Consider the following 27,062-nt stretch of genomic DNA (forward strand, 5'->3'; position numbering starts at 1 on the left):
ACATCGTCACCCTCCAGGGCCTCTCCTGCAGTTTATGACCTTTATCCCACTTCTGTAAACCATGGGGAAAGTGTTTTTTTTCTCTAGGAAGCAGCTTTACCTGCTGTGTACTTCTGTAATGGCCTATTATGGAATATAACAGCAGTGCCATCTAGTGGCTGTAAAATGAAACATATAGAACTTGCCAAGAAATAAGAACCGCACATGTCAGCCTGTGTAAAGGTGCTGATCTTAATCCCGCAAAGAATCTGGAAGCAGAAGCCCCGGTAAGGATATGGGATTTTAACCTCATGTAGTAATGCCCTTAATTTTTTTCAAAAGGTCTTTTCATCACTTCTTGAAAAATAGGGACAAAATCTTTAAAAAGCCGAGTTTTTCTAACACCGCCAGATTACTTTTCCTTTTGCAAACCAAACCTGTACTAATTCATTATTTTCTTCCAGTGCTTTTCATCAGAAATGTAAACCCCCAACCCCTATTTTTTTTTTAAAAAAGGATCAAAGCCTGGTATAACTGGTACTTATTCCTGTGCACATGTCATAGGTAGTAAGCCCCATTAACTCAATGGGTCTTAGTTCTGAGTAAACATACTTATGATTGTGTGGTTAATATTAAATGTTAGCCACCTTTTCTTTAACACACACACACACACACCAAGAAAGAAAAGAAACAGACACACAACAATGTCCATTCTGTCAGATCAGAGTGCCTTTGGGACAGCAGGCAAAGTCTTCCACTGTTCCAGGTATTTAATACTTCTTTACTTGCACCACAGTGAGTTGCATCGAACATCCCTGATTAATTTGCTATTTTTGAAGTGCCTTAGCAGACCCAGATGAGCATATGGTAAGGCCTAAAGCAGGCTACAGTCTTAATGTGAATCACTGGGGGGAAAATATAGCACTCCAGACACTCAGATATACCCCTCCCCACTAGGCTGTGGGGTAAGGAAGTAGCAGAGTACGATGCTGAGGTCCTGCACCCCTGATGTAGCAAATGGCTGACCTCAGTGAGGTCAGCACACCGGCCAGTGATTCTGCCTCTCCTATTATCACAGGCACCTCATATAATCAAGTCCATGCCCTTCCACGCCTCATCAACCTGCCCCTCCCAGCCCCTGGCTCCGTTCCTCCAAGTGCTGCTCTGCAGGGAAGCTCCCGTGGAATAGGAAGGAGCGCGCTTTCTCGCCACTCGTTAACCGGCCTGATTCTGTCAAAAGGGGTTTCTGTAATTCGATTCTGGGTGTTGTGACCACATGGTGTGGCACTGACCTCCAGCACAGCTACACCATTTCTTTGTTGGGATCACACCCATGTAGCACAGGGGAGCTGAACCTCTTCCAGCCTGAGGGCTGAATTCTATTTTGGAGAAGCTCTCAGAGGCCACATTCTGGTGCTGGAAAGGGCCAAAGGGCCAGGGCCAACCCCCCCAATGCCCGCCTATTTTTGCTCAAGGCGCCTCCTTCAGCAACTCAGCCTCTGGAGAGGCACCTTGTGCTTTCAGAATGGGGGAAAAACTGCACAAAAGCTGGGAAGCTACCAGGGCATCTGTGGCTGGGGAACAGGTGGGGCTGGGGGGTGCCTCGGCCTCGTAGCAGGTTCTGTGCCCTGCATAGATTCCTGCCCTGAGCAGGGGGCTGGACTCAGTGGTCTTGTAGGCCCCTTCCAACCCCACCATTCTAGGATTCCATGATGCAGCTAATGGCCTCAGTCTCAGAGATGTCATCCCACTCTTTGCTTCAGTTCCCAATCTGTAAAATTACACCTTAGATGGGAGAAGAAAATGCTGTTTCCTACCTCAGGAACAGAGTGGGATTATGCATCTAAGGCTGAAGACCTGCACACACCCCTCTGGGAGAAAACTGAGCAGAGTGCGACTCACTTCTGAGTAAACATGCACAGCATTGTGCTGCATGTTCACAAACTGTCGACTTCTGTTTCCATACTCATTTGCTGGCGAACTAATGCCTGTGCCTGCTGGGGACCGCCCCTCACCGCAGAAGGTTCCAGGCAGGGCCCGCTCTCAGTCCCGGTAGGGCGCAGGCCAGGCCTGTGAGGCCTCAGCATCGCCCCTGCCGGAGCAGCACACCCAAACCGTTGCGTGGGGATGTTCAGCCGTGGTCAGGTGTCCGTCAGGGAAATGTGTCTGTCCTTACTGGTCTTCGAGAAACACCTGGTATGTTTCCACAGAACCCCAAGGCTCCCTGGAACCCAATTTGGAAATCACTGCCCTAAGTGAAGGGGCCCCTCCGACCAGTTCAGAGCCATGGTGAAGCCTCCCGGGTGGTTCTCTGCTAATCCCCTCTGGACTTGGACAAGTGCACTAGCTCACACATGTGTGTGTTTTCAGAGGCAGCTTTCCATGCTTAGTGGAGGCTCAGCCTATTCCCACCACCTTTTATGTATCCTGCAGCGGGCTTCAGACCGGGCTTGCAAAAATCCCTAACCATCTGTTGCCAGACAGACAGAGGCAGCCGGAAGACAGAACGTTCTCCTCTACTGCGTCACTCACTCCTGCCCTCCCCGTCCTTTGAACTCGTATACTACATCACGGGTGGGCAACTTCAGGAGGTCCCAGGCCATTTTTGACACCCATGGCCCTCTGCCCACGGGCTGTAGTCCACAGGGCAACCTGGAAAAGTAAAATTAATCACATATGTGTTATTTAATATATATGGGGGCGGGGGAGATGGCGTGTGTAACAGCTGCGCAGCACCCAAGGGGTCAAATTTTGTTTCTGCGCAAGCTAAATTTGAGCCTTTGGGCATTCCGTGGCAGCTACAAATGCCCTTTCTTTCTTTCTTTCTTTAATTTTGAGGTCACCCCAAATTTGGTGGGTGGCAGGGGCTGCACGGGGAGGGGGACCCGGGGGGGACACATGTTGCCCACCCCTCTACTGTATCTTCAGTATTTGGTGACACTTCTGGAAATTAAAATTGCTCTTGGGAACAGTCCACACTCCTCCGCTTCGGCTCGACAGGGATCGACTCTTACCGCTTTTGAAGCCACAGCGCATGGTCTGAACAGTGAAGGCAAAAGCACCCTTTACTTTGGGGTTCATCACACGGAGCTCTTATCCTGCTGTTGAGATGGCTCTCTCTCAGAAGTTTGCAGGCTCTTTAGATGACGCCATGACCCTCCAGGCTGTCTCCCGCCATTTTCCCCAGCCTATCCCATGTTTTCCTCAAGCACAAAAAATGTGGTATTTTTTCTAGCCCATGGAACGGAAGCGCCATGACCTCCCTGTGAAAGTCTCCAATAGCGGGAGAAAGCACTATGTCTGCCTGCTGTGGGTGTTGTTTTCAGTTGCTGTAGGCATGTGCGGTCAGGATGAGGATGGGAGCGGGGTGTGCAGGAGCAGATTTGACAGGTGCAAGAGCAAGAATCGCCCGCTGATTGCAACTCCTGCCTCCGCTCAAGGCTTGCTGAGGAAGGACTTTCCCCAGGTATCTGCCGTGTAAATGCTTGAGCACATTTCTCAGCTGGAGGGAGAAAAGGGTAAAATGCCTCCCTGCAACGAAGGGACACACATGTGATCCCCCACCCCACCAAGCTCAGAAGAAACGTCCTCTGTTGATTCAGAGCACCCCATTACGTTCGGTGGGGCTTACTCCCAAGTAAGTAAACCAAGAGTTGCAGACTTACAGGGCAATCTTATGTCTACTCAGAGGTAAGCCCCACTGAGTTCAATGCAGCTTACGCCCACATAAGTGTGCCAAGGGTTGCAGACCTATGGCACAATCTTACATTTTATGTCTACTCAGAAGTAAGTCAGAGGTTTCCTGGGGGCTGCAAGAAAAGAGTTCAGCAGAAGTTAAGCTACGAAAACAAGACACACACACACCACTCTTTTGCACACATGCCAGGGATGGAGGGAGGCCCTCCCTCAGTTCAAATCACGTGTCTGCCATGTAAAGGACCCCTTCCTAATCCCGCAAAGAAACCAAAAGCAGGAAGCTCCAGAAAGGATGTGGATTTTTGCGGGGGTTTTGCTTAATGTAGAAACACCCTTCCTCTGGCAATTTCAAGATCAAAGTTAACGACCAAAAAGGGAGAAGAACATTCATTTGGGCAAAAGCTGCATTCATGGGTGCTTCCAGGCTAGGCTTTTATGGTGCAATTGCCTTGTCTCAGTCACAAAAGTTTACAGGGGTCCAGATGTCATCATCTTCTACTTGTAACCCTGCTGTATTTTTACCGCTACTTCTATGTTTTTTTCTTAATGCATAAAATCCAGGAAGGAGAAAAATACAGAATAGCTGCCCAATACTCTGGAAGCTCACCATATTTTCTGAACCAATACGCTCAAATCCTGTGCTTCAAATACCTTCTACAGCATGTCCTGATATCACACCATTCAATTAACTCTGCTGCCAACAAACAGGGCTATTTGTTTTCAAAGTCAGAGAACAAGCAAGAAGGGAAGAGCTTTTGAGATTAGAATTAGATGACTAGAGGCAGGGAAAGGAGAGTACACTGTGTAGGGCCTCCAGCAGTGGTGATTTCTGAACCATCCCTAGATGCCACCCACTTATTTACAAACGTTTCTCTCAACCATGCAGGACAGAAACTTGCTTTGAAAGAAAGAAAACTAACAGCTTTCCAGACTGCCAAATCTCATGGTGTGTTTCAGATTCCTCACGATCAGTGTGTGACCACAGATACACACATTGCCGATTAAGAGAGCAATCCTATGGTCCATGGGTAAGCATCTCAGGGACCATAGGATGGCTTGGAAAAACCATTCCAAAGTCAGAGACAGCACTCCAACCTCAGAAGGGGGAGTCGGAGACCCAGCCCCTGCCCCGCTGAAGCCAGCACAGAGACCCACGCCAGCTGCCTCTCTGAGGTTGGAAAATTGACCTCAGAGAGGGGGGAAGGGGGCATTCCAGTGGGCGGGGAGGGGAGGAGACTGGAGAGGCCAGGATACAATTTATCCTGAGCCTCCTCTAGCCTCCTTCCCTCCCCATCCAAAGTGCCCTCACTAGACGTGCTCAAAAGGCCGTCTAGTGAAAATAAAGGAGATCAGGGGATGGGGAGGCCAAGATTGCCCCTGCTGCTCCTCCTGCCCTGCCGGCTTCAACCCAGCAAGGCATAGGAATCATGGAAGCCTCTTGGAATCAGCGAGTTCAGGGGCTTCCAAGCAACGAGGGCACCGTCCATATGATTGTGCCGTAAGAGTCAAAATTACTGGTGCCATTTTATTTTTACATCCTTCTCTCAAGTTACGTTAATGGAAAGACACAAACATGTATGATCTGTTACCCTTCAGGCAAGTTCACACACAGTGTTTACAATTCTGCCCCCACCTCCTCCAACCATGTGTGTATATATACTTCTACCTTGATAACACTTCATGCCTCTGATGAAGCAGCAACAGTCCATGAAAGCTTATGCCATAATAAAATTTGTTAGTCATTTTACGGTGACACAAGACTTTGTTTTTGCTGCAACAATCTGAACCAGGCCACTCTTCCGGAAAATATACATATTTATTACTCTGCATAGCACCAAGCAATGGCTTGCATATACCACAGTATAATATCACAAATGAAATACCACAGGAAAGCACTTTCACATCACCTAAAACACAGTACTTTTCTAGAGGCAGTTCACCAACGTTCAATGGATTATCAACAAGTGACATATATGCACGAGTTAAAAAATGCTTTTACTCCAACCTATCTAGTACGGTACTCATTGGAAAAGACCCTGATGCTGGGAAAGATTGAAGGCAAAAGGAGAAGGGGACGGCAGAGGATGAGATGGCTAGATAGCATCACCGATGCAATGAATATGACTTGAGCACGCTCCGGGAGAGAGCAGAGGACAGGAAGGCCTGGCGTGCTGTGGTCCATGGGGTCACGAAGAGTCAGACACGACTTAACGACTGAACAACAACAGCAATCTAGTATGGTGCCTAGTCAACAATTCTTGACAAGCACAGGAGGAAAAATGTGGGATTGTATTAGCTATAGAATTCAGCATCCTGAGAAGTTTTGCTTTAATTTATTTATTTATTAAATTTATTTATTTATTAAATTTCTTAATTGCCTGGTGGGCCGGTCACCTGGCCACTCTGGGCGATGTACATCAATACAAACAGTTTTAAAACAATAAAATTTTACATTAAAACATCATATTTCTAAAAATACCGTAACCCACCCCAAATGCCTGCCTGAACAACCATGTTTTTAATGCGTGGTGGAAGCTCATTAAAGAGGGGGCATGGCAGAGTTCCCTAGGGAGGGAGTTCCACAGAGTGGGGGCCACCACAGAGAAGGTGATGAGACAGAAAGAAGGCCATCTGAGGCTGATCTTGTTAAGCAGCCTGTCTGGTGCTGCTGGAGGTGCTCCTTGAGATTAACTTTGCTCCCCACATATTAGGCTCAGAAGGAGGTAGACAATGCCTCTTGAAATCTCAGGTGCCGGAGAGGGCGCTGAGGAAGATGGCAAGCATTCAGGAGCAGCAGCTTCAATGCTGCACACATCTCCTTTTCGTTTCTTGAGACTAGCATATTAACGTAATAAATAAAATAAACAGCAAAGAGCAGAATTATGCTAAATAAGCAAACATATGCACACCAATGGCTGCCTTGGTGCAAAAGTGTGTGCGTGCACACGGGAATACACTCACCCATCGGAACAAGAAGCAGAAATAGGGCACAGGTAATTTAATCAGAACTCCACTGTCTCCTTTGCAGACAGACCAGCTCAGCAACCCCTGGCCCTGAGCAACGGCAGAAGGGATTCATCCAACATGCATAAGAGAACCTGATTTTCCTCCTCCCACTATCATCACAAATTTCTTTATGAAAACAAGCAGGGAGGAGAACCTGACCAATGGTGAAAAACAAGCAGTATATGCTCTTCTGGTTTGTGCCATTGGCCTCCATGGTTTAAAGCCATTTGGAGTCACAATTCACATGCAAAGCCAGAGACGGCAGAAGCAACACCCACAACCACAGAGGGCTTTCAACATCTGGCTTATGAAACATTGCTTCAGCCATCAGACTGTAACTAGGAACTGGATGTTCCAGAAATGAAATACCAGACTGAGCAGCAAGGGCAGGTGGAGACTCAAAAGACTGGGGAGAGAAAGTTGACCCAAACAACGAGGAAGCAAATCCAGGATTCTCTCTGGCAGCCCACCCCAACAATGCCAGGGAGGCAGAGGATGATGGGAACACTGGGCACATGGTTGGGTAAAGCTGAACAGCCTTACATCTATCCTATCCACACTCTTTATAGAGGATTATGGGCTTTGCAGGTCATCAGCTGCAGATGCAGATGCCATTTGTCTTTGCCCCTTGGTGCTGTTAAGGAATAGCAATGAGCAGGGAAGATCTCCCAGAGCAGCTTTAACCAGCTGTGCAGGCAAGTATGCACTGGAGAAGGAAGGAAGGAAGGAAGGAAGGAAGGAAGGAAGGAAGGGGTAAGACCCCAATACTGTCTCATTCTGGTGCAGCCCCCCAACACACCGAGTAACTTGACTGCCACCAGTCAACCTAATTCTCTCATGTCCACACCCGGTACATAGTCCACTGGCCAAAGGAAAACTGTGCCTATTTCAGGTGTCATGGAATCTGCTACAACAGGCACAACTTGCTGGGAATGTCTCCTGCGTAAACATCTCCTGTGGAAGCCCCGCTGACATTAATGGGAGCTTCACACAGTAGCGCTCATTCCCGTGGGAGTGTGCTCACTATTTAATGTATACCTTCAGTGTTAAAAACATTTCACAGCTGTGTAGTTTTCTTTCAAAGGGTGCAACCCCTCGCCCAGCACATTGTTCATTTTGTACATTAGCAACAATTGAAAAGTATGTTACATATATTTGGGCAACCGTGTCATCTTTGAATTGTTTTCTTAAAAAGTAAGCTCCCTTACAGCTCCCTGCAGGTCAGCAAAGAAGTTTGACGAGAGGGCAAAATGAAGCAGAAAGCAGCAACCCAGGACACGACTGCCCAGCAGAGGGTTTCGGAGAAGGTCGCGTGGCCATCAGAACTCCCGAGCGGCAGGTGTTCAGAGCGCACGCCCAGCCTCGGATCTCCTGGGGTCCAGGGAGATGCATTGCCATGCTTGCTCACTGGCCCCCGTGGCTGCTCCTGGGTGCGCCAGCGCCAGGCGGGAGGAGCTCTGGGTGGTTTGATGCGTGAGCGTGCTGCTTGTCTCATGTTCTGCTCCCCCGGTGCTTCAATGTCATCAGAACTGAAGGACACAGAGAGAGGGGAGGCTCAAAACGGAAGACAGAGGCTAAGCCAGAGACACCTCAGCTAGCCTATCCCTCTGAGCGTCACTGAAAGGATGGGAGAAGGGAACCAAATGCACAGGAGGACAGAGGGCCAGCAGGGGCAGGAGCAGCGGAGGCGGAAGGGAGACCTCGCTGCTTGCAAACACTACAGCCCTCAGTCACCATGGTAACCTGGATACTGGCAGTTCAATCTGATCCTGCATCATTGCTAACCAATCAGAAGATGCAACTGAGGTGTGTTCCCTTGTTAGGCTGGGGGGGGGGGGGAAGAGTAGGAGAGGGGTGGGGCTGCTACCCTTAACCCAAATTAAAGACCAAGTACTTAATACTATGAAATATGCATATTTTAACTTGCACAGCAAGTTCATCCACACAACTCTGCGGAGATGGAAAAGGCTGGAAGCGTGGAGGAGAACCAGTGATGGCATGTAGGACAGGCAGGTTTATTTTATTTGACCACGTGGCGGGCTCTTCTTGTTTCTTGTTTCAAACTCTCTATGGAGCAGGGGTGGAACAGGGTGGGCCTGGTGATGGGAAGAAGGCGAATATTTTGGTGCAGTTGCCTCTCCCCACTGGCCATTGTTTTCATTTGTTAGTATTTTGGTGGTAGTGTGTACTTTTGACTGCTGCATTTTCCCCCCACCTGCAGGCTTGCTATAGCCAGGGATGATTTGGGTGAGGGGTATCCTGGGTGAGGGAGGGTGAGGAAGGAGAGGTTAGGGCACCCCCATTGGCATAGCGCAGGGGTGGGCAAATTGTGGCCCTCCAGATTTTTTGGCCTGCTACTTCCTTCAGCCCTAGTCAGCATAGACAATGGTGAGTGGTCATGGGAGTGGTAGGCCAATACATCAGCAGGGCCAGCGGTTGCCTACTCCTCACATTGGATGGAGGATGAGCCAGGTGAGGAGAAGGAGCTTCAGGGTGCAACCCTATCAGGATAGTTGGCTGCCACAAAGTCAGAGGCGGACGACTATCCCGTGCAGGGCGGTCAGAGCACAGTGGGGATCCTCTCCTTCACGCTCCTCTCACCCTGCTTTTGTGGCTAGACAGCTGATTTTGCTGTCTAGCCAGGGCGCTGGGGGGGGGGGGAGGCTGCACGGTGCACAGGAAGCTTCGTAATGAAACGTCTGCGGTATGCTCCCCTCCCTGCCCTCCTGGAACACCCCTTTTCACCCTCTCTGTGCTCCGTTTCTGAGCGCGGAGACTGGTGAGAACCGTGCTGCCTACAATGTGGCAGGGGCAGGGAGTGTGGTTTCTGGGAACTGAGCTCGGAGTGCTGGCTCCGAGCTTGGTTCCCAGAAACCGAAGAATCCTTTGGCTGTCTAGGCAGTGTCTAGTGGCCATAGGATTGCTCTCTTAGTTCCCTAAAGGCTCTTGCCTTTTCTGATCCTTCCCCCCACCCAAAGAGATTTGGGTTATCCCCTCCTCCCTAGCTGTGTTGCTGTTGAATGCCACATCAGCACATAGCAACACCCATCCATTACTTACCAGGATATTCCTAGTATGTATTACCAAGACCGGGGGGTTGGGTTGATTTAACCTACCTCTGCCCACCTAGGTACTCGATGCAGCACCAGCAGGGGTTGGCGGATCCATGGTGAAATCCTGAACCACAGCAGACAAGGAAGCCTGGACATGGATGTTAACATCCCCCAGGACAACCAGCCTGGGGGCCTTCATCCTCTAAGTCCACCAGTTCGGGCAGGGAGGCTGTTAGGCAACAGAGTGGGTGTTACACCAACAGAATTTCTATTCTGTTATGAGAGCAAAATACTACTACAGACAATAGTCCTTATTTTAGGGGACTGACAGACAGTATACCTGCTGCAGTGGATGGATTCACAGTAGACCTTAGTGACAGGGATATCTGCCCACTGAGTCTAAGCTGCTGCAGCACTGAGAACTCAGGTGGGCAAAGTTGGGATGGGCTAACCCTGTCTATCTCGTCTAAGCCAGTGCTGGCGATCCATGCCAGGTAATGGGTTGTCGGCATTGCAACCAGGAACCCTTTGGATGGGAGCAAGACTGTCTAACAGCCTGTCCTCTATTTTGCCCTGTCTTCTTCCCCATGCCCCAATACTGAGAGCATCTTTGGTGCACAGATGCCAAGAGAGTCACACGTATTTATTTGTTAAAATGTTTATGTCCTATCTTTCTGTTTCAAGTTGAAATGCTCAGTGCATCATTCTTGACAGCACTTAAATATCATGAGAGGAACTGTGGCCCACATGCCATGAAACAATGTGGGCATCCCACAAATTTTTCCTTTTTAAAACGTTGAGGATTGGGTCTATGGAATTCTCCGACACAATTTTTAATAAAGTTTTCAAATATGTATGTATTTATTTATTTATTTATTGCATTTATACCCCGCCTTTCTCCCTCTTGCAAGGAACTCAAGGCGGCTTACATTATCCTCCTCCTCACCACTGTATCCTCACAACAACAACCCTGTGAGGTAGGTTGGGCTGAGAGTCTGTGACTGGCCCAAAGTCACCCAGTAAGCTTCCATGGCCAAGTGGGGACTAGAACCCGGATCTCCCGGCTCCCAGTCCGTCACTCTCACCACTACACTACACAAATAGCCCTCACAGTTAGGAAATGCTGTCTCAACGATAACGTTTTTAACCACTGCCACCAAAATAAACCCTCTGTGCCTTACAAAAACTTAGTACTTTAGTTCCCGATAGCATAAGCATGGGATTGACACAACTACTACAGACAAGCTCATAAAATGAACAAAATTAAGATGTTTATTTACATAAGGAAATAACGTGTCACTTTTCAAATAATAGGTTGAGATGGTTTAAATGTAGACTGAATATCTGTGGTTACTCCTTCTAAGAAGTAAGATAATCTTGCCCATCTAAATCAGCTCTCAACAGCTTTCCCCTCAGATGAGATTTTCCTAAACCCGACCTGGCCAATCAGTCAAACCCAGGAGCAGATGGAGTCCAGCGGCCTTCCTCTGTCTCACGCTCTTCCTGTTGCTTCTGGCTTGCAGGGTGATTCGATTTCAAGGCCTCTTGGTGCAGTTCCTTCTAGCCAAGCCTCTGCTTGAGGCCTCCCGGTGGCGGGCTCTGCTGCCTGCTTGGAGCGTTACGGCAACCTTGCAGCATGGCTTCCTGTTCCCCTCAGTGCCCAGATCTTCTTCCAGCAGGGGTCTCAGACTGGAAGGGTTGTGCCCTTTACACCACAGCCTCACTGTCTTCAGCCCCAGTCCCAGTGCCTGTCCAACCTCCCACCGTCTCCAACTGTCAACTACCTCTAAGGCAGATCTGCCAGATCTGCAGCTGGATGTAGCACAGCCACTGTGAATTATTGTTCGCAAAGGCCCAAGGTGGGCTGCACAAACAGGAGGCTGACAAAGCACTTGGCATAAAGGCTGTGTGTGTGTGTGTGTGTGTGTGTGGAGATGGCAGGGGTCAGCATCGTTGGGCGTTCGCTGAGCCCTGCGTCTTTGCAGTGGGCTCACTGCTGACCATCAGAACCCCCAATTCTGCTCCCCGTGCCATGGCCACCTGCTCTCCTGCTCTTTCCCTCTAGCCGAGAGGAGCACAGGGGAGCGAGAAAGAGCAGCTGCTGCCACCCGCTCATGCGCCTGCCCCTTTCCTCCCTGGTCGCAGCAGAATTTGGGCCCGGAGGCACAGGGCCTGGGAGTGGGTGACAGCAGGAAAGAGTGGGGGGCCGCTGTAAGCACAGCGAATCCAAGCAGTGTCCTCAGTGCCCTTAAACAGCCATGCCTGGCTCCATCCAGCCTACCTGGGCTGAAAGTCTTTCACGGAAGAACGCGTGGTTCGTAGGCTGACTTCAGCCCCCAGCACTTCTTGGGAAAGTAAATCCAATTCTCCCATTTATTCAGTAATAATTAAGAAAAAGCCTTTACATTTCTGGGTGAGACAAACAAGAAGGGCGCCCCTGCTCAAAGGGGAAGCAGGGAGCACTTTCACCCTTGCATTGTCTTCCGGGACGTTATGGTTTGGCGGCTGGACCCCGAGCAGTTGGTCAGGGAAGCCCCCACCCCATTTATGCTATTGCTGACCTAAATAAAAGAGGGATGGTCTTGAGCTTTTAGAAGGCTCTTACGCAGAAGGGGAGCCATTGCTCACCATGTTCACTGAGATCAGAGCAAGGAACAACAGGGAGGTCGATTGAATGGGTTTGTAATTTTGTGTAACAAAAAATCAAGAATGCAACAAGTGATGGGTTAGGGACTATACTAGCTGTTTCTGCTCTGCCCTGGGGTTGTCTTGGCATGGGACGTGACTTTTGTGGTGGATCGTAATGTAAGGATCACTATCTGGGGCACTGGAGCTCTGGAGAGAGAGAAAATGTCTGTGGTCCTGATCATCAGCAAAGGGCACTCCGGAGCTCTGCACCCTCTGGTTTCCCTTTGAGACTCAGCTACAGGGGTCATTTTTGTGAAGGGCCCAGAGCCACCTTGCAGCCACAGTTAACTAATAGCTAGCAAACATGAACCTTAATACATGATGGTGATCTATTCCTTACTATATTCCTTTGCTTTGCTTTTTTAAAAGCTCTCCTTATCCACAATTATTTGAATTTGTGTAATGCTACTTCATCTAAACATTCAGTAAAGTTAATGCTAAGACGTAGGATCCAGCTGTGCCCCAGCACTGGTGCTGATGATGTGGCGCAACCCGACTCTTGCGCAGTGTCACTGGTGCTTGCTAGGGCAATGGAAAAAGGCAATTTGCATTTACATTAGATTCTGAAGGATCGCCTCCTCCCGTATGTGCCTGCACGGACCTTAAGATCATCCTCAGCGGCCCTTCTCCGTGAGCCCCTGCCAAAGGAAGTGAGGCGGGTGGCTACGAGGAGGAGGGCCTTTTCTGCTGTGGCACCCCGGCTGTGGAATGAGCTCCCTAGTGAGGTTCACCTGGCACCTACATTCTATTCTTTCCAGCACCAGGTGAAGACCTTTTTATTTTCCCAGGCATTTTAGCTTTCTAGACTTTTAGCTTTGCTGTTTTAATTCTGTATTTTAAATCCCTGCGTTGCTGCTAGGTTTGATTCTGGTTTGATTCTGGTTGTATTGTTATACTGTGGTTTTAATGTTTTATATATTTTGTCTTGTTTTATTGTGTGCTCTTTGGTTTTAATTTTTGTGAACCGCCCAAGAGAGCTTCGGCTATTGGGTGGTATCGAAATGAAATAAGTAAATAAATAAATTACATAGAGTCACACTGCGCAAGCGCTGGTTCATGCTCGAGCGGCATAATTCGCACAAGAGTTGGGGCACAGCTACATGCTGTCGAATGGTCCTGCATCTTGCATTGGCTTCCCCAATGGCCCTGGTCCACCTCTCTCTCACACTCACACACACGCACCCCCGCTACTGAAAAATGGCCCTATATTTTTTCAGTGGCTCTTGAGAGATGCCTGAACGTTAGCAAGTTGCCCATGGAAAGGGGTTCTGTGTTATTATGGAACACATCAGCCCTGTTTTCTCCTATGAAAGAGGAGTTTCAGAACAGCTTTTTGCATTGGTAAAGCTCTGGGGAAGTAATCCTGGAAGCCAGCCCCCCCACTATCTCGTGGGGGATACTTTTCTCCAAGATGTTATCCAGAGCTGCCTTCCCCCCCGCTCCCGCTTTTAATTCCAGGGGGGAGATGAAAAGGTTTTTCAACCTTTTAAAAAGCTGTTTGAGAAAGCTCCCATGAAGAGCCCGTGGGAAGCTGCCAGAGCGACATTGGTTCCAACACACGAAGCTGCACTGTGAATAACCCACAGCACGCCCGACAGACGACCGAGCTTGCCTTAGCTTCTTCTCCTGCTCCTTCCCCCTAAGTCCACCAGCTGGCCCTGGCACATATCCCAGGTGCCTTTGTGGTAGAACCCACCTTGTCTCCTTGTCCCGGCCCCCTCCTCGCTCTGATCGCCACCACCCCTTTTCATTCACCGCCATTTTTTCTGGTGCTTTGGGAGTACGCAGATGTGTCTGTAATGTTTTTAAAATTCCCCATTCTTTCACAAGTGCACCAGAGCTTTTGCCTGTCAATGTCCTCGTATGCTGCAGCTGCCAGCAAGCGCGCTGGAGTGGTGCAGGTAGCATACAAGGAAACTGACAAGATGAGGCTGCATGTAAGCTAATTTGTGCACAGTTGCGAAGGGCCAGGGAAGAAATAACAGTAAAGGAAAGGAGGGACCCAGTAGTGCAATTCAGAAGTACCAAAAATGGGGAAAACCCCCAAATGGAGTAAGTGTACCAAAAGGGGACATTTCAGGAGGGGAAATTTACACACCTGCAGCAATTGCTCTGTAAAGGAGCTGTGAAAAAAAAGTGAGGGAGTGAATAACACCCATTTCTGGACTAGCTGGAGACTTGGGAAGTTTTGAGTGGGAAGAGGACACTGACAGGTGTCAGCTGAACATTTAAAAGTGAGAGGATTACATTGCCAAGGGGGAGATACCGTCCCCCGCCCTTTTGGTGCACTTACTCCGTTTGCCTTCCCCCCTCCCCCATTTTCAGTGCTTCTGAACAAGTGATGGTCCTTCCAAAGTGCCGTTTGGGCATCAATGGAGGGGCTGTCACTGGTGAGGGAGGCTAGAGGCAGCCCTGGTGAGATCATGAAGAGCGGCATGGGCATTTTTACCACTCTTGCCAAGCGGCTCTGTAGCCAATCCTGGCAACCCACAATAAAATCACTCTCCTGGGTTCAGACAACACGACACCCCACTATGGGTATGAACAACCCTACAACAAGCCATGGGTCCTCAGGGCGGCTTGTTCGCAGAAATTAAGCCACCCGGTGGAGAACACCCCAGGTTTGGACTATATGACAACCCACCATGACTGGCTGCCCATGGTGGGTTGTCATGTTGTGCACACCCACTCAGTGAGACAGTACTCTTTGGGGAAGGGTGGAAGGAGAAGATGGGTTGGTATTTAGCCAGATGCAATGTGAAAGCTTTGTGTTGAAATTTACCAGCAAACCTGTGCTTGAATCCTAGATCTTGTGGTGCTTTCAGAGGGAAACCTTGTGTAAGCAGTGTGAGAGCTAGTGTGGTGCAGTGGCTGGAGTGTTGGGCTGGGACTCAGGAGACAGGAGTTCTAGTCCCTGCTCTGCCATGAAGCTCACTGGATGATTCTGGGCCAGTCATTAACTCTTAGCCTAGCCCACCTCACAGCTTGTCATGAGGATAAAATTGAGCTCCTTGGAGGAAAGGTGAGATTGAAATGTAATAAATAAAGAAACAGGTGTGTTGAATCAACAGCATTCAGTACACTGATGCCCTCAATCCCCCCAGGGATAATCTTGTGCTGGAAGCTGCTCCTCCAAACAGCTACAAGGTCTTTATGAATGGCATAGATGAATGCAGCACAAAATCAACAACTGTATCACCAAACTCCTATGCTAGATGACACCTCTTGTTTTGAAGGGTTTCCTGTTCCACATCCTGTTTAGTAAGCATTAGAGCATGCAGGAAGCAACAGTTTGTGTGTGCAGATTTTCTACACAAATACTGTAGTTTTTATTTATTATATGTATATACTGCTCCTCGTAACAAATAACAACTTAAAAATAAGAATACTGCAAAAACAAGCACTAATAAAACAATCCTTTAAACAGTAAAAATCAAATCAAATCAAACTAGCAGGAAGATAATACATGCCACAAACTGTTCAGCAAACAAAAAGACTCAGCGGTCTAATCAAAAGGACCCAACAGCCTGGGTGAAGAGCTGTGCCTTAACCAACCGACAAAACGAAGCTGTAGAAGCTGCCTGACACACCTCCAAACGCAAGGAGTTCCATAATGAGGGCACCATGATCCCCAAGCAGGGACCCCCTCTAAAGATCTCAACAGCTGGGCTGGTGCACACCAGGAGAGGTGCTCCAACACGTTTTGGGACCCTGAGCCATTTAGGGCCTCATAAGTCAACTTAAGTATCTTGAGGCAGCTTCAGAAATGCATAGGCAGCCAATGCAGACCACAGGGAATAGGCGTGATATGACTCTGGCTTCACATGCCGCGCAGTGATTGAGTGGCAGCATTCTCCGCCAGAGGACGCCTCTGATCCACCTTCAAGGGCAGCCCTACGCAGAGCACATCACAACAGCCTAGACACGATGCTACTAAGAGAGGAAGCACCATGGCCAGGTTATCCTGGTCCAGGAAGGGCTGTGGCCGGCTCTTCAGCAGGAGCTGAAAGTAGGCGCTGCTACCCACCACCTCCACTTGCACTTCCAGTAAAGAAGCTGGACCCAGGAATACCCCCAAGCGATGCACCTCCTCCTTCAGGGGGAGCAGAACCCCATCCAGAACAGGCTGTCTTCCCACTTCCTCTACCCAGAAACTACTATCAACAGCACATCTGTCTCGTCAGGATTCAGCCTCAGTTTATTGGCCATTACTGCCTCCAGACGCTGGTCCAACACCTGCATTGTCTCATCTGATGCAGATGGAATGGAGAAAGAGAGCTGCGTGTCATCCACGTACTGATGGCATCTCGCCCCAAATCTCCAAATGACCTCCTGCAGCAGCTTCATATCAATGTTAAAGCACATGGGGAACAAGATGGAACCCTGAGGGAACCCACCACGGGGCTGAATAGACTTCCTCCAGTTCTACTCTCTGGAAGCAGTCCTGAAGGAGCGGAACCACCATTTCACAGTGTCCCCAACTTCATCTTCACAAAGCCATTCCAGGGGGGGGGGTAAAATGGTCAATTATATCAAAAGTTGCCGAGAGGTCCAGGAAAATCAAGGTCATACTCACCCTGTCTCTCTCCCAGTACAGGTCATCCAAAGCCATTTCAGTACCAAACCCAGGCTGAAGCCAGATCAAAATGTATCTAGAAAATTTGTTCCATCCAAGCACTTCTGAAGTTGGTTGGCCACTACCTGCTCTAGCACTTTGTCCAAAAAAGGGATGTTAGCCACTGAGTGGTAGCTGTCCAAAACCATGTGGGGAGGGGGGTGTCCAGGAAGGGCCTCTTGAGGAGGGGGACCACCAAAGCCATTTTCAAAGCCTCAACTGAAGCACTGACCACGCTGGCGAGAAAATCCTCAAGAGCATCCAGGAATCCATCAGATTTCATACATCTCTGAAGACAGACCAACGTAATGGTTCTCCAGCCTTGCATGAAGGGTTAGCCACAGCCAGCTCAAACTAGACTAGGAAATGTTCCACCCAAGACACAGGGGGAATAGTAACCTCTTCCATCACCAGATCCTTCCCAATCTGATCTGTAGCGAAAGCTAAATCAAGGGTATGACCTGCCACATGCACTGGGCCCATGAAATATGAGACAGCTCCATGGTAGTCATGAATTCCAGGACTGGCCCTCCCAAGGCTGCCTCAGCAGGAATACTGAAATCCCACCACCACCACCATATGGAGGCATGTCCAAGACCACCTCTACCAGCTCTGGAAGGGGAGTCATTGGGCAGCAGGGTGGGCAGTATACCAACAAGATCCCTGTTCTTGATCTCTTAATTATATTTGACCTGCACATTTTATAGGGCATGCTCTTAAGAACATAAGAAGAGCCTTGCTGGATCAGACCAAGGGCCCATCCAGTCCAGCATTCTGTTTACACAGTGGCCAACCAGCTGTGGACCAGGGACCCAAAAGCAGGGCACGAGCGCAACAGCACCCTCCCACCCACATTCCCCAGAACTGGTGTACATAGGCTCATGGCCTCTGGTCCTGGAGGTAGCACAGAGACAGCCTTCTCCTCCAGGAATTTGTCTAACCCCCTTTTAAAGCCATCCAAACTGGTGGCCATCACTACTTCCTGTGGTAGTAACTATACACTGTGTGAAAAGTACTTAATCACACAGTGTACTTGATTTAGTATTCTACTAAAGGAAATCAAGAAGTACTTGATTTACTATTTTACTAAAGGAAAATACTAAATCATTTAGGAGCCTGTGGTGGGTATGGGATGCTTGCAGTAGCTCCTCTTTCATAAACAGAAGAACCTGTTAGGGTTCAGACGTACAAGAACCCATCTGTAGGGCTGGGAACAGATTAGAATGGTCCAACCCCAAATTGATGGATCTTGGTTTTGGGAGAATGTTCTGTTGGTATGGCCTGTGTCAAATCCCAAGTCAACCACTGGAATGGGGAAATGGTCCAGGCAGTTGACATGATTGCTTCTTATTTTATTTATTTCTTCATTATGAAGAAATAAATAAGATGGCCTTGTAGGCCCCTTCCAACCCTACTATCCTATGATTCTATGATTCTGTTTTTATCCTACCCTTTCTCCAACCCCAAGACTGATTGCCCCTAGCTCACCCAATGAAATTCATGATTGAATGGGTTTTTGAGTCTACGTCTCCCTGAACCTAGTTAGACATCTGGACTAACCAGACTCTCCTAGATGCTCTCTCCTGCTCATTAAGAGCCCAATAGTCTCTGAGGTTCTCTAAGATCCTGGGGGTAATGAAACAGCAAGGACAATGGTTACAAGTGGCAGTGGCCGATGTATTAATTGCCTCCCTGAGGCAGGGGGTGGTCCTCATGGCTTTGGGGGAGTCCATAGTGAGGCCACAGCTAAAGAAACCCTCACTAGATCCCATTAATCTTACAAGGTTTGACAAGTCCTCAATACACCATACTTGGTCAAGATGACTGAATATGTGATAGCTTAAATCCAGAGGTTCTTGGATGATACCAATTATCTAGAACCTTTTGACTTTGGTTGCAAACCTGTTTTTGGTATTGAGATGGCCCTGACTGCCCAAGTAAGTGGCCTGCACCAGGAAAAGAGCAGGGGTGCATCATCCTGTTGGTTCTCCTGATTGTCTCAGCAGTTTTTGATATAATCCACCATGATAGCCTTTTGGATCTTCTTGCTGGGAACGAAGTGGGGGACACCATTTTGCGGTGGTTCTATGCTATTTCTTGATAGTAGATCTCAGATAGGAGACTTCTGCCCATCTTACGGCCTTTGGCTTACAGAGTGCCACAAGGTTCCATCTTGCCTGCTAGGCTACTTAATATCTACATGATACAACAAGAACAGGTCATATGGAGATCTGAGGTACAGTAGCATCAATATATGGACCCCTCCCTCTCCCCACCTTCTCCTTTTCATCAAATCTTAGGGAGATTTGATGAAAAGGAGAAGGGACAGCCAGCATCAACAATAAATGAAATCCAATCAAGAGAATAATAATTCAGTATGAAAAGCCACCAATACAAGACAGCTTCATTAATTCTAAATGTTGACAAGGAAGGAGCTAGACAATCCTTCCAGTGGAGAGAATTCCAGAGTTTGGGTGCCACAACCAAGAAGTCACTGTTATGTGTACTCACCAACCTGCAGATGGTAGGTTAAATGGAACAGAGTCTCCCCAATTATCCTAATGGATGGGCAGAATCACATGGCAGCAAGAAGTCTTTTAGCTATCCTGAACCCAAACCATTTCGGTCATTAGTGATAACCAGCATGTTGAACTGGGCTTGGAAACAACACGGGAGCCAGTGCAGATCAAATCATACCAGAGAAAAAGAGCTGGGTGTCATCTCCATACTGATGATACAGCATTCCATTCTCCAAGCGACCTCCCCCCTCAGTTTGATGAGACGTTAAACATGTGGTGAACAAGATTAAAGTTCCCTGTGGAACTCCACAGGCCAATGGTCAAGGAGAGGAACAGTGCCTCCTAGTACCATGTTCTGAAACCTGCTCTCCAAGTAGGACTGGAACCAGCACAAAACTGTGCCGCCCAGTCCCAATCTGGCCAGCTGGTATGGAATGCCACTGAGAGCTCCAGCAAAAAACAACAACAGGGATGCACTCCCCCAGTCCAGTTCCCAGTGTAAGTCATCCACTGAGACGACCAAGGCAGGCTCAGTCCCAAATCCAGGTCAGAAACCAAACTGAAAGAGGGCTACATAATCCACAATGACTTGTGGGGGGATCACAACAGAATGAGAAGCACGTTGGAGTATTACCTGGATTTTCATGGGACACACAATGTCAGGGACACACAAAGCAAGATAAGCTGAGTGTACCGTACCTTTAAAATCATCATCATCATCATCATCTAGAGCATTTTTACCCCACTCTTCAGCTGAAAAAGGCTCCCAGAGTGGCTTATAAAGGCTAATATTAAGACAGTCCTTGCCCTCAGGTTTACAATCTAAAAGACAGGGCACAAAAGGAAAAGGGCTTGGGAGGGAGGAGGGTCACAATCTGGTTTTCAGAGGTCACACAGTGCGTCAAAGGAACATACTTCCAGGTGTGTGTGGGGGTAAATCTGAACATCACTGAACTGGCAGGGGCTGTTCAACCAATGAGAGAGGATTTTTTCCCACCCCTGTCCAGGCTCTTCCCTGCTACTACATTATTATGAATGGAGAACAACTAACTTTCTCCATCTGTGCAGATTTCCCAGAAGAAGCCAAAATCCCCAGTTCTCCAGCGCAGCATCTGAAGGCTCCCCTTGAGAGCTTCCCCCCACCACAATTTCGCTGCATCCCAGCAATCTGCCGTAGAGTTATTGCTTCCACCCCATTTTTCCCCATGTGCGCACTTTTGCCTATTGCTTCCAACCTCCCCTTCTCCTTTTCTCCTTCCCTCTGCTCACAATGAGAAGCTCCCCTAAATCTGAAAGATCATTACTGCAACAAAGTGATAAAGCAGAGAAGGGACTTTACAGAAAAACAGAGAAACAACCTTACATCAGAGAAACTACAGAACATCAAAGAATCACAGCACCGCAACAGCATTTTAAGAGAGCAAGGGAGAAGTAGAAGAGTGCTTTAGGAGTTGCTGTAGTCATAGAATCATAGAATCATAGAATAGTAGGGTTGGAAGGGGCTTACAAGCCCATCGAGTCCAACCCCCTGCTCAATGCAGGAATCCAAGTCAGAGCATCCCCGACAGATGGCTGTCCAGCCTCGTCTTGAAGGCCTCCAGTGTGGGAGAGCCCACCACCTCCCCAGGTAATTGGTTCCATTGTCGTATTGCTCTGACACTCAGGAAGTTTTTCCTGATGTTCAGCCGGAATCTGGCTTCCTGTAACTTGAGCCCATTATTCCGTGTCCTGCACTCTGGGATGATCAAGAAGAGATCCTGGCCTTCTTCTCTGTGACAACCTTTCAAGTACTTGAAGAGTGCTATCATATTTCCCCTCAGTCTTCTCTTCTCAAGGCTAAACAGGCCCAGTTCCTTTCGTCTCTCTTCATAGGGCTTTAGTTTCCAGTCCCCTGATCATCTTTGTTGCCCTCCTCTGAACCCTCTCCAGTTTGTCTGCATCCTTCTTAAAGTGTGGTGCCCAGAACTGGACACAGTACTCCAGATGAGGCCTAACCAGTGCTGAGTAGCGGGGAACTAGTACTTCCCGGGATTTGGAAGCTATACTTCTATGAATGCAGCCCAAAAGGGCATTTGCCGTTTTTGCAGCCACATCACATGGTTGCCTCATCTTCAGCATGTGATCGATAACAATTCCAAGATCTTTCTCGCTTGTAGTGTCGTTGAGCCACGTCTCCCCCATCTTGTAACTGCGCATTTGGTTTCTTTTTCCTAGGTGCAGAACTTGGCATTTATCCCTATTAAACTGCATTCTATTGTTTTCTGCCCAGCGCTCCAGTCTATCCAGATCACTTTGAATTTTGTTTCTGTCTTCCAAAGTATTAGCTATCCCACCCAATGTTGTGTCATCTGCAAATCTGATCAGCATTCCCTGCACCTCCTCCTCCAAGTCATTCATACTAATGTGGAAGAGCACTGGGACCAGGCCTGAGCCCTGCGGTAACCCACTCGTTACCTCTCCCCAGTTTGAGAAGGTCCCATTGAGAAGCACTCTTTGAGTCCGATTCTGTAGCCAACTGTGGATCCACCGGGTCATTGTTTCATCTAGCCCACTTTGAGCTAGTTTACACATCAGGATATCATGGGGCACTTTGTCAAAAGCTTTGCTGAAGTTGAGGTATATGATGTCTACAGCATTCCCACGGTCCACAAGGGAGGTGACTTGATCCAAAAATGAGATCAGATTCATCTGGCAGGACTTGTTTTTGACAAATCCATGTTGGCTTCGAGTAATCACTGCATTGTTTTCAAGGTGCTTCCAGATGGATTGCTTCATCATCTGCTCCAGAATTTTCCCAGGGATTGATGTCAGACTGACTGGTCTGTAGTTCCCAGGTTCCTCCTTTTTACCCTTGTTGAAGATAGGGACAACATTAGCCCTCCTCTAATCATCTGGCACTTCCCCCGTCCTCCATGATTTCTCAAAGAGAATAGACAGCGGTTCTGAGAGTTCTTCTGCCAGCTCCTTTATTACTCTAGGATGCAGTTCCTCTGGCCCTGAAGATTTGAACTCATTCAAAGTAATCCGGTGTTCCTTGACCATATGCCTATTGATCTCAAGCTGCAATCCTGCCCCTTCAGCTTGTACTTCGCCTTTGCCAGGGGGGTCATAGACCCTCTTTTGGGAGAAGACTGAGCCAAAGTAGGAATTGAGCACCTCTGCCTTTCTTTGTCATCTGTTATCGTTTTCCCATCCTTATTTAAAAGCTGAACAACCATTTCTTTCCTCTGCCTTTTACTATGCACGTAGCTGAAGAAAGCCTTTTTGTTGCTTTTAGCATCCCTCGCTAACCTCAGCTCATTCTCAGCTTTAGCCTTCCTGACACCATCCCTGCAATTCTGTGCTACGTGCCTGTACTCTTCCTTTGTTACTTGGCCTTCTTTCCCCTTCCTCTATGTGTCCTTTTTTGTTTTCAGGTCATCCCTAAGCTTTTTGTGAAGCCACACTGGCTTCTTCTGTTGTCTTCCACCTTTTCTTCTTATTGGAATTGTTTGTAATTGTGCCTTGAGAATTTCCTTTTTTAAAAATTCCCACCCTTCTTGGACTCCTTTTCTCGTTAGCGTCGCTTGCCATGGGACCTTACTGATCATTGTTCTGAGTTTATTAAAATCAGCTTTCCTAAAATCCAGGGTACGCGTTTGACTACACTTGGGTTTTGCTTCCCAGTCAGTCAGCCTTTAGCCCTTTCACTGCAGGGGAGTGAGATTTATTTCTTACTTCTGAGTAAACGTGCATGAGCGATAGGGATGTTAAAGATTAAAAGCAGGCTGCGTAAGGTGAACGGACAGCCCCACTACTGCAGCAATGCAAGGGGTCGCTGCTGCGCTCCTGGGGATTTTCTCAATGGGAACAACTACTTGCACTGGGGAAACGAGAGGGAATGGGGCGTCCCACCCCCTTGACCATGTCACTGCCAGGTCACAGAGGCACGCCCAGGAGTCAATGCAGGGTGCGGGCGGGGGGACATGGCACACTGTGGTGAAACTGCCAGGGAGCTGCTTTCAGTAAAAACGTCAGAGTAAAGGCGTTTCAGAAAATGCGGCCTTGTGAGAGGGAAGCGGTTGGTGGGCAGCAGCTGGGTGACGCCGTCTGCTGTCGTGAAATACCTCAAATGCCTCCAGCATCACACCACATCGCTTGTGGAGCAGCCCCTTGGAGTTAGGCCGCCAGCAGCACACGCATGCACCTACTCCCTCTCTTCTGCACACGTACTCTCCTGACTGGTGTGAAGAAAATCTTGGTTCAAAGTTTGATACTGACACACACGCACATACACATACTTTCTAGCTGAGAGGATTGTGAAAGAGAGAAACTATTATGTGAAGCTGGATCAAGGAATAAGATAAACGGGATATGAAAAAGCAAAACGTTTTGCCCATCCCTGTGCAGACAGTTACTTTGTCTGGTGGCTCCCCTCATTTCATCAGCCACCTTGTGCGATCACTATTCCTTTGGGCTGTGGGTGGCTTCCCACAGTCCCATCCACAGTCCTGTTCCTTTACCAGGCTGTACACGCACAGGCAGTACCATCACACAGGCAGAACTAGGGCAACTGAGGTGGTGCACCAAGATGAAGCAGAAGCCCTGATCTGGTCTGCGGGACCTCTTGTGAAGGAGCAAGACGACAGGTCCAAATCTGAATAGTCTTGCTATTTTTTAAAAGGTAGGGGAAACATTGGCATTTTATTAAAACAGCGAAGTGGATTTAACTATCTACTATGGCATATTTTTTCTTCCATTTTCAGTAGCAGAAAAACAACCACTGCCTCCTTTTCCTATTTTATCCTTGCAGGACTGAGGAAGAGTTCATGCTAAATGCTACTTCCCTTTCAACTGTATCATTATATGTGGGTACTATTGGTTGCCAGCTGGGTCCTCGTAACATAGAATGGTAGCTTCAGTTGCGTGGACTCCATGTGTCTATTCCAGCGGACAGAAAAAACTGGGACTTGGATCCACCACTATGTGTCATGCCCCCCTCAGACTCCTCTGAGGATGAAGGGGAAGACCAGGCTCCAGAACCCGGGGAAGGGACCAGCACAGAAGGAGCCCGAGCCCCCTCACTCCCATGGAGGTTCCAGGCCCAGCTGCAGTCTCCCCAGAGGATTCGGAGGATGAAATGCCACTGACCCCTGCAGAGCAAAGGCAGCTGCGTGTCTGGGAGCAGCGCAGGCGAGCCTCTGTCTGTTTAGGACAGATGGGGGCAGGAGGCCTGATGGGATGCGGCTGCCTCAAGTCGTGGCCATCCACAGGGGTTAGCAGGCCTGGGCGAGGCCGCTGAAGAAGCAACACTGTGCCACACGCCAGGCCTCCACCTCAGCCCTGAGCAGTGCCATGCTTGTGTTTCCTCTTGTGTTCCCTCATGTGTTTTAGGCCCCGGATCGGACAATGGATTTCTCTTTGCCTCAACGCTCTGGACTCACTGCCTGGGTGAAACATCCCTTGCTACGAGCTGCTTTTTCGCTTCCCAGCTTTGGACAGGTTTACGGCCCTGTTATCAGCCGGGGGTTTACTGCTGCTAGCTGCGGCCAGCTGGCAGGAGCCGACACTATGGCAGCTATCCAGCTAGGAATGTCGGAGAATTCTGCCGCAGACTCCGGAATCCGCAGCGGAAGGGATCACTTACCTCCGCTCCAGGAGGATTCCAGGGGGGAGGAACAGATCGCCTCCCCCCGGGCAGAAAAGACAACGGAACGGACAGTAAGTAATCCGTCCATCCCTATATCCAGCTCCAAGGTAGTGCTGAAGCTGGAAGTAAGCACAGCATAGGATACCATTCTATATGCATATTGCCTAAATACTGTGTCTGGTGAGGTCATGGCCCTTAACAGCTGTAATTTCCCAGCATTTGGGGGCTTGAGCGAACATGGAAGGCCCTAGTACATCCATGGCTGTGAAATTTGATCAGACATCCCGAGTCTTAGCTCATACCCTTAGCTGCTAAAGGCACTATAGAATATCTTGTTATTGAGCCTGTTGAAAAATATGCTCGTCTGTGAACCTGAGAATAAGCAAATACACAGTACACACTCTGAAAGGCATGAACAGAAAACAAGGGAAACTTGAGGAGCATATCCTCCTGCCCCCCGCAAGCCAGTTAAATTGAAATCAGTAGGATTGGATCCAGTCTAAGTTCCTGCTGAAATAAGTGGGACAAGTTAAGTCATGACTTGAATCCCACTGATTTCAATAGGAATGAAGTACAACTAACTTAGTCTAGATGCAACCCATACAATTTAACAACTCTGCCATGTAAGTAACTTCGGTCAGGGCCAGGGAGAACTATTCCCACATTGAGACCTGGAAGGTCTCCTGATCAGGGTTCTCCAGGCCAGTAGCATGACTAAGTCAGGTTCTCCTTATTTATACCAGCTCTGGCCCATCCAGAGGTTTCATAATGCTTCACTAATTGCTGGGGTCAATGTTGCACACTTCCAATCACTTCCTGTGCCTGAAGTAGACCCTGAGGTTTAAGTCCATGGTAACTGCGGTGCCAGCTACCTCAGAACCTGAGGTTCTGGACAGCTTTAGCAGCCATCAAAGGGCCTGCCCAAAAGCTTCCAAAAGCCATTCATGTTCCGGATTACGCAATTCCGTCCAGGAAAGTTGTTTCAGAATCAAGAGGCAGCCTCTCAGAATTCTGCCTAGAGTCACTGAGACGGGATGTGTTAAAAATCCAACAACAGCCCTTGAAGCATTTGGTACAGCAGAGCAAACCAAGCAGGAGAGGTGGGATTTCCCTTCTTCCTACCCTCCTTATTTTGTCTAGCATGGAAGCGCATGAGGGTAAAATAAGGAACCCATGACAGGAGGTGGCGTCAAGGCCGCTGTGCCCAAGTGATGCTGGAAGACTTCCGGATATCAGCCAACAGTACGTCGCCCAATGAGGCAGATGCCGTGCTTCAAGCTCTTAGCATTAATTGACTTTACTTCAGCCATTGCACTGAACAACATTCCCCCCTTTCCCCCTGCCTCCAGCCTCTGTTTTTTCAGTTGACTGCCAATTAGTTTAAAGGTAAAGGTGTCCCCAACCAGTCGTGTCCGACTCTAGGGTGCAGTGCTCATCTCCATTTCTAAGCTGAAGAGCCAGCGCTGTCCGAAGACGCTTCCGTGGTCATGTGGCCGGCATGACTGAACACCGAGGTGCACGGAACGCGGTTACCTTTCCCGCCGAAGCGGTACCTATTTATCTACTTGCAATTTCTTGCTTTCGACTGCTAGGTTGGCAGGAGCTGGGACTGAAGACGGGAGCTCACTCCATCACGCGGCACTCGGGTCTCGAACTGCTGTCCTGCCGACCTTCCAGTCTGCAGTTCAGCGACTTAACTACTAAACCACCGCTGTTCCTGCCAATTAGTTTACCAGAATCTAATCTTTCACATTTCTGTCAATGAAAGATGGAAAGCAAAACAAACCAGCAAAACAAACCAACAAACCAAGGCAATCAAGCCAAAACACTGGGAAAATAAACGGCAAAGTAAATGCTGTCACCAGAGTAATAGATGA

General features: G+C 48.6%; 1 protein-coding gene across 4 annotated transcripts in view; it reads right to left on the reverse strand.

Moving 5' to 3' along the window:
- Positions 1-27,062, reverse strand: part of MYO1D (myosin ID) — a 279,486-nt gene that overhangs the window by 3,552 nt on the left and 248,872 nt on the right. The window lies entirely within an intron of this gene.

Source organism: Heloderma suspectum, chromosome 6 (assembly GCF_057233095.1).
Source record: "Heloderma suspectum isolate Gila_16-S chromosome 6, 16-S_ref, whole genome shotgun sequence".
NCBI lineage: Eukaryota > Metazoa > Chordata > Lepidosauria > Squamata > Helodermatidae > Heloderma > Heloderma suspectum.